Consider the following 7,784-nt stretch of genomic DNA (forward strand, 5'->3'; position numbering starts at 1 on the left):
TATTCAGTTGCCAACTCCAAACTATAGATATACATGGGGAGGTACTAGTTCCAACTCGAATTTACGGTGAAAAATGCAGGAACTTCCAACCGGCACTAGGAAACAGACTGAGAAAACAGAGTAAATGTTTCCCCTGCAACCCGTTAATTTTGTGCCTGATGAACGAACGTCTCTCCACAAGCTCAGTTCTGAAAAATAAGTGTGTGTGAAAGCCGGCCTTCACCCAGCTTGTAGTAAACACATAGTCTCTTTGCAGTTGCCAACTCCACTCCATATATATAAATGGGTATGTACTAGCTCCAACGCGGTTTTACATTGAAATCTGCAGGAACTTCAAACGGGCACAAGGAAACAGACTGAGAAACAGAGAAAAATTTCTCCTGCAAACCGTTCAATTTTTGTTAGATTAAACGAACATCTCTCCCATGATCACTTCTTAGAAAATACTGTGTGTGAAAGCCGTCCTTCACCTAGCTTTTTGGGAACACAAAGTTTCTTTTCAGTTGCCATCTCCACCCCATACATATATATGGGGAGGTACTAGCTCCAACTCGATTTTATTGTGAAAACGGCAGGAAATTCAAACTGCACTAGGAAACACACTGAGAAAACAGAGTAAAATTTCTCCTGCAAACTTTTCCCTTTGTGCTAGATGAACGAAAGTCTCTCCACAAAATCAGTTCTGAGAGATAAGTGTGTGTGAAAGCAGTAATTCACCTAACTTGTTGGGAACACAAAGTTTCCTTTCAGTTGCCATCTCCACTCCATACATATATATGGTAAGTAACTACCTCCAACTCGGTTTTACAGTGAAAACTGCAGGAAATTCCAACCGGCACTAGGAAACAGACTGAAAAATCAGAGTAAAAGTTTCTATTGCAACCCGTTCCATTCGTGCTAGATTAACGATAGTCTCTCAAGACGTTCAGTTCTGAGAGATAAGTGTGTGTGAAAGCCGTAATTCACCTAGCTTGTTGGGAACACAAAGTTTCTTTTCAGTTGCAACTCCACTCCATAAATATATATAGGGTGGTACTAGATAAAACTCGGTTTTACTGTGAAATCTGGAGGAACTTCAAAACTGCACTAGGGAACAGACTGAGAAACCAGAGTAAAGTTTTTCTTCAACCCGTTCTCTTTGTGATAGATGAACGAACGTCTCTCCACAAGCTCACTTCTGAGAGATAAGTGTGTGTGAAAGCCGTCCTTCACATAGCTTGTTGTAAACACATAGTTTCATTTCAGTTGCCAATTCCACTCCATACATATCTATGGGGAGGTACTAGTTCCAACTCGGTTTTATAGTGAAAAATGCAGGAACTTCAAACCAGCACTAGGAAACAGACTGAGATAACAGAGTAAAAGTTTCTCCTGCAAAATATTCCCTTTGTGCTAGATGAACGAACGTCTCTCCACAAGCTCACTTCTGAGAGATAAGTGTGTGTGAAAGCCGTAATTCACCTATCTTGTTGGGAACACAAAGTTCCTTTTCAGTTGCCAACTCCACTCCAAATATATATATGGTGAGGTACTAGCTCCAAATATGTATTACAGAGAAAACTGCATTAAATTCAAAACGGCACTAGGAAGCAGACTGGGAAATCAGAGTAAAAGTTTCTCCTGCAACCCTTTCCAATTGTGCTACATGAACGAAATTTTGTCCACATGCTCAGTTCTGAGAGAAAAGTGTGTGTGAAAGCCGTCCTTCACCTAGCTTGTTGTAAACACATAGATTCTTTGCAGTTGCCAACACCACTCCATAAATATATATGCGGAGGAACTAGTTCCAAAACGAATTTACAGTGAAAACTGCAGGAACTTCAAAACTGCACTAGGAAACAGAAAGAGAAACCAGATTATATGTTTCTCCTGCAAAGCGTTCCCTTTGTGCTAGATGAAAGAAAGTCTCTCCACATGCTCAGTTCTGAGAGATAAGTGTGTGTGAAAGCCGTCTTTCACCTATGTTGTTTTATACACATATTTTGTTTTCAGTTGACAACTCCACCTCATACAAATATACAGGGAGGTAATAGCTCCAACTCGGTTTTACAGTGAAAAATGCAGGAACTTCAAAACTGCACTAGGAAACAGACTGAGACAACAGAGTAAAAGTTTCCCCTGCAACCCGTTCCCATTGTGTTAGATGAACGAACGTCTCACCACAAGTTCAGTTCTGAGAGATATGTGTTTGTGAAAGCCGTAATTCACCTAGCTTGTTGGGAACACAAAGTTTCTTTTCAGTTGCCAAATCCACTCCATAAATATATATGGGGTGGTACTAGGTAAAACTCGCTTTTACAGTGAAAACTGCAGGAACATCAAAACGGCACTAGCGAACAGACTGAGAAACCAGAGTAAAAATTTTTTCTGCTACCACTTCCTTTGTGCTAGATGAACGAACGTCTCTCCACAAGCTCAGTTCTGAGAGATAAGTGTGTGTGAAACCCTTAATTCACCTAGATTGTGGGGAAAACAAAATTTCTTTTCATTTGCAAACACCAATCCATAAATATATATGGGGAGGTCCTAGCTTCAACTCGGTTTTACAGTGAAACCTGCAGGATCGTCCAAACGGCACTAGGAAACAGACTGAAAAAGTAGAGTAAATGTTTCTCCTGCAACACTTTCCCTTTGTGGTCAATGAACGAACGTCTCACCACAAGTTCAGTTCTGAGAGATAAGTGTGTGTGAAAGCCGTAATTCACCTAGCTTTTGGGAAAACAAAGTTTCTTTTCAGTTGCCAACAACACTTCATTAATATATATGGGGAGGTACTAGCTAAAACTCGGTTTTACAGTGAAAACTGCAGGAACTTCAAACCGGCACTAGGAAACAGACTGAGAAAACAGAGTAAAAGTTTCAACTGCAACCCGATCCCTTTGTGCTAGATGAACGAACGTCTCTCCACATGCTCAGTCCTGAGAGATATGTGTGTGTTAAAGCAGTCTTTCACCTAGCTTGTTGGGAACACAAAGTTTCTATTCAGTTGCCAACTCCAAACTATAGATATACATGGGGAGGTATTAGTTCCAACTCGAATTTACGGTGAAAAATGCAGGAACTTCCAACCGGCACTAGGAAACAGACTGAGAAAACAGAGTAAATGTTTCCCCTGCAACCCGTTAATTTTGTGCCTGATGAACGTACGTCTCTCCACAAGCTCAGTTCTGAGAAATAAGTGTGTGTGAAAGCCGGCCTTCACCCAGCTTGTAGTAAACACATAGTCTCTTTGCAGTTGCCAACTCCACTCCATATATATAAATGGGTATGTACTAGCTCCAACGCGGTTTTACATTGAAATCTGCAGGAACTTCAAAACGGCACTAGGAAACAGACTGAGAAACAGAGAAAAATTTCTCCTGCAAACCGTTCAATTTTTGTTAGATTAAACGAACATCTCTCCCATGATCACTTCTTAGAAAAAACTGTGTGTGAAAGCCGTCCTTCACCTAGCTTTTTGGGAACACAAAGTTTCTTTTCAGTTGCCATCTCCACCCCATACATATATATGGGGAGGTACTAGCTCCAACTCGATTTTATTGTGAAAACTGCAGGAAATTCAAACTGCACTAGGAAACACACTGAGAAAACAGAGTAAAATTTCTCCTGCAACCTTTTCCCTTTGTGCTAGATGAACGAAAGTCTCTCCACAAAATCAGTTCTGAGAGATAAGTGTGTGTGAAAGCAGTAATTCACCTAACTTGTTGGGAACACAAAGTTTCCTTTCAGTTGCCATCTCCACTCCATACATATATATGGTAAGTAACTACCTCCAACTCGGTTTTACAGTGAAAACTGCAGGAACTTCCAACCGGCACTAGGAAACAGACTGAAAAATCAGAGTAAAAGTTTCTATTGCAACCCGTTCCATTCGTGCTAGATTAACGATAGTCTCTCAAGACGTTCAGTTCTGAGAGATAAGTGTGTGTGAAAGCCGTAATTCACCTAGCTTGTTGGGAACACAAAGTTTCTTTTCAGTTGCAACTCCACTCCATAAATATATATAGGGTGGTACTAGATAAAACTCGGTTTTACTGTGAAATCTGGAGGAACTTCAAAACTGCACTAGGGAACAGACTGAGAAACCAGAGTAAAGTTTTTCTTCAACCCGTTCTCTTTGTGATAGATGAACGAACGTCTCTCCACAAGCTCACTTCTGAGAGATAAGTGTGTGTGAAAGCCGTCCTTCACATAGCTTGTTGTAAACACATAGTTTCATTTCAGTTGCCAATTCCACTCCATACATATCTATGGGGAGGTACTAGTTCCAACTCGGTTTTATAGTGAAAAATGCAGGAACTTCAAACCAGCACTAGGAAACAGACTGAGATAACAGAGTAAAAGTTTCTCCTGCAAAATATTCCCTTTGTGCTAGATGAACGAACGTCTCTCCACAAGCTCACTTCTGAGAGATAAGTGTGTGTGAAAGCCGTAATTCACCTATCTTGTTGGGAACACAAAGTTCCTTTTCAGTTGCCAACTCCACTCCAAATATATATATGGTGAGGTACTAGCTCCAAATATGTATTACAGAGAAAACTGCATTAAATTCAAAACGGCACTAGGAAGCAGACTGGGAAATCAGAGTAAAAGTTTCTCCTGCAACCCTTTCCAATTGTGCTACATGAACGAAATTTTGTCCACATGCTCAGTTCTGAGAGAAAAGTGTGTGTGAAAGCCGTCCTTCACCTAGCTTGTTGTAAACACATAGATTCTTTGCAGTTGCCAACACCACTCCATAAATATATATGCGGAGGAACTAGTTCCAAAACGAATTTACAGTGAAAACTGCAGGAACTTCAAAACTGCACTAGGAAACAGAAAGAGAAACCAGATTATATGTTTCTCCTGCAAAGCGTTCCCTTTGTGCTAGATGAAAGAAAGTCTCTCCACATGCTCAGTTCTGAGAGATAAGTGTGTGTGAAAGCCGTCTTTCACCTATGTTGTTTTATACACATATTTTGTTTTCAGTTGACAACTCCACCTCATACAAATATACAGGGAGGTAATAGCTCCAACTCGGTTTTACAGTGAAAAATGCAGGAACTTCAAAACTGCACTAGGAAACAGACTGAGACAACAGAGTAAAAGTTTCCCCTGCAACCCGTTCCCATTGTGTTAGATGAACGAACATCTCTCCACAAGCTCAGTTCTGAGAGATAAGTGTGTGTGAAAGCCGTATTTCTCGTAGCTTGTTGGGAACACAAAGTTTCTTTTCAGTTGCCAACTCCACTCCATAAATATATATGGGGAGGTACTATCACCAAATCGGTATTACAGTGAAAACTGCAGGAACTTCAACCTGGCACTAGGAAACAGACTGAGAAACAGAGTAAATGTTTCAACTGCAACCCGTCCCTTTGTGCTACATGAACGAACTTCTGACCACATGCTCAGTTCTGTGAGATAAGTGTGTGTGAAAGCCGTCCTTCACCTAACTTGTTGAAAACACATAGATTCTTTGCAGTTGCCAACTCCACTCCATACATATATATGGGGAGGTACTAGCTCCAAATCGATTTTACAGTGAAAACTGCAGGAACTTCAACCTGGCACTAGGAAACAGACTGAGAAACAGAGAAAAATTTCTCCTGCAAACCGTTCAAATTTTGCTAGATTAAACGAACTTCTCTCCCATGATCAGTTCTTAGAAATAACTGGGTGTGAAAGCCGTCCTTCACCTAGCTTCTTGGGAACACAAGTTACTTTTCAGTTGCCATCTCCACCCCATACATATATATGGGGTGGTACTAGCTCCAAATCGATTTTACAGTGAAAACTGCAGGAACTTCAAAACTGCACTAGGAAACACACTGAGAAAACAGAGTAAAATTTCTCCTGCATACTTTTCCCTTTGTGCTAGATGAACGAAAGTCTCTCCACAAGCTCAATTCTGAGAGATAAGTGTGTGTGAAAGCCATAATTCACCTATCTTGTTGGGAACACAAAGTTTCTTTTCAGTTGCCAACTCCACTCCATAAATATATATGGTGAGGTACTAGCTCCATATATGTATAACAGTGAAAACTGCATTAACTTCAAAATGGCACTAGGAAGCAGACTGGGAAATCAGAGTAAAAGTTTTTCCTGCAACCCTTTCCCTTTGTGCTACATGAACGAACTTTTGTCCACATGCTCAGTTCTGAGATAAAAGTGTGTTTGAAAGCCGTCCTTCACCTAGCTTGTTGTAAACACATAGATTCTTTGCAGTTGCCATCTCAACTCCATAAATATATATGGGGAGGAACTAGCTCCAAAACGATTTTACAGTGAAAACTGCAGGAACTTCAAAACTGCACTAGGAAACAGAAAGAGAAACCAGAGTAAATGTTTCTCCTACAAAGCGTTCCCTTTGTGCTAGATGAAAGAAAGTCTCTACACATGCTCAGTTCTGAGAGATAAGTGTGTGTGAAAGCCATCCTTCACCAATGTTGTTTTATACACATAGTTTGTTTTCAGTTGCCAAATACACCCCATACAAATATATGGGGAGGTACTAGCTCCAACTCGGTTTTACAGTGAAAAATGCAGGAACTTCAAACCGGCACTAGGAAACAGACTGAGAAAACAGAGTAAATATTTCTCCAGCAAACCCGTTCTCTTTGTGCTAGATGAACGAACATCTCTCCACAAGCTCTTTTCTGAGAGATACGTGTGTGTGAAAGCCGTCCTTCACCTAGCTTGTTGTATACACCTAGTTGCTTTTCAGTTGCCAAATCCACCCCATACAAATATATGGGGAGGTATTAGCTCCAACTCGGTTTTACAGTGAAAACTGCAGGAACTTGAAAACTGCACTAAGAAACAGACTGAGAAAACAGAGTAAAATTTCTCCTGCAACCCGTTCCCTTTGTGTTAGATGAACGAACGTCTCTCCAAAAGCTCAGTTCTGAGAGATAAGTGTGTGTGAAAGCCGTCCTTCACCTAGCTTGTAGTAAATACATAGTCTCTTTTCAGTTCTCAATTCCAGTCCATACATATATAAGGGTAGGAACTAGCTCTAACACTGTTTTCAGTGAAAACTGCAGGAAATTCAAACCGGCACTAGGAAACAGACTGAGAAAACAGAGTAAAAATTTCTCCTGCAACCCGTTCAATTTTTGCTAGATGAACGAACGTCTCTACCATGAACTGTTCTTAGATATAAGTGTGTGTGTAAGCCGTCCTTTACATAGCTTCTTGGGAACACAAAGTTTCTTTAAGTTGCCATCTCCACCCCATACATATAATGGGGAAGTACTAGCTCCAACTCGATTTTACAGTGAAAACTGCAGGAACTTCAAACCAGCACAAGGAAACAGACTGAGAAAACAGAGTAAAAGTTTCACCTGCAACCCGTTTCCTTTGTGCTAGATGAACGAAAGTCTCTCCACATGCTCAGATCTGAGAGATAAGTGTGTGTTAAAGCAGTCCTTCACCTAGCTTGTTGGGAACACAAAGTTTCTTTTCAGTTGCCAACTCCACACCATACATATATAAGGGGAGATACTAGTTCCAACTCGAATTTACAGTGAAAACTGCAGGAACTTCCAACCGGCACTAGGAAACAGACTGAAAAAACAGAGTAAATGTTTCCCCTGCAACCCGTTCATGTTGTGTCTGATGAACGAACGTCTCTACGCATGCTAGGTTCTGAGAGATAAATGAGTGTGAAAGCCGTTCTTCACCTAGCTTGTTGGGAACACAAAGTTTCTTTCAATTGCGAAATCCACTCCATAAATATATATGGGGAGGAACTAACTCCAACTCATTTTACAGTGAAAACTGTAGGCACTTCAAACTGG

Source organism: Camelus dromedarius, unplaced genomic scaffold (assembly GCF_036321535.1).
Source record: "Camelus dromedarius isolate mCamDro1 unplaced genomic scaffold, mCamDro1.pat HAP1_SCAFFOLD_117, whole genome shotgun sequence".
Classification (NCBI taxonomy): Eukaryota; Metazoa; Chordata; class Mammalia; order Artiodactyla; family Camelidae; genus Camelus; species Camelus dromedarius.